This window comes from Pundamilia nyererei, unplaced genomic scaffold, assembly GCF_000239375.1.
Source record: "Pundamilia nyererei isolate P.nyererei 1_Seehausen unplaced genomic scaffold, PunNye1.0 scaffold00033, whole genome shotgun sequence".
Lineage (NCBI taxonomy): Eukaryota > Metazoa > Chordata > Actinopteri > Cichliformes > Cichlidae > Pundamilia > Pundamilia nyererei.
This window is the reverse complement of record NW_005187434.1, coordinates 3,168,991-3,169,679: the sequence shown is the minus strand read 5'-3', so window position 1 is coordinate 3,169,679 and position 689 is coordinate 3,168,991.

Below are 689 nucleotides of genomic sequence, written 5' to 3'. Positions count from 1 at the left end.
ATTAAATATATATATTTAATTTTTGCATAAAAGCTTTGCTCATTTCATTTTATCTTTCATAACCCATTCATGTGTAAATATCAAATGTAACCTCCCCAGATGTTAATATTATTGCTCTTTGTATCAAACTTGATATGGTGTCTGTTTTTCTGTTGGTAAAAGGGACAAACACACCTGTCTTTGGTCTACTCTTAGAAAGACTTTCTATGCTCCTTGTGGTGGAGAGGAATGAATGTGCACTGTGTGTGTTTCTTTCTCTCTTTCTTTTAAAGTGTGAGTGACAGGTTGGCAGCTCAGGTGAATATCTGACCTAATCTGTGTGCAGGTGGGTGATCGGCGTAGAGAAAGGAATCGCTTTGTCATTGCACGTGCTTCTTGTTAAACAAGTCACTCCTCTATCCTCGACCATGATTTGCTTTTTTTCCCCCATCTCTTTTTTTCCAGGAGCTTGATGCACAACTGAAGGTGCAGCCAAGGTATGGTGATTAGAGATGGTTTTGTTGATCCGCAGGAATGATCGTGGTATTGATAACATTTCAAACAAACTCATAATCAAAGGGTTTCCTGTTGGAGTTGTAATCTTTTCTGAAATGGGGCCTTTGTTAGCTCGGTGTCATTTGGTTGACCGGGAATTATTTGGTGGTAAGCTAATGGGGCTGGTTTTGAGTGGTGCAGCGCCAGGGGATCGT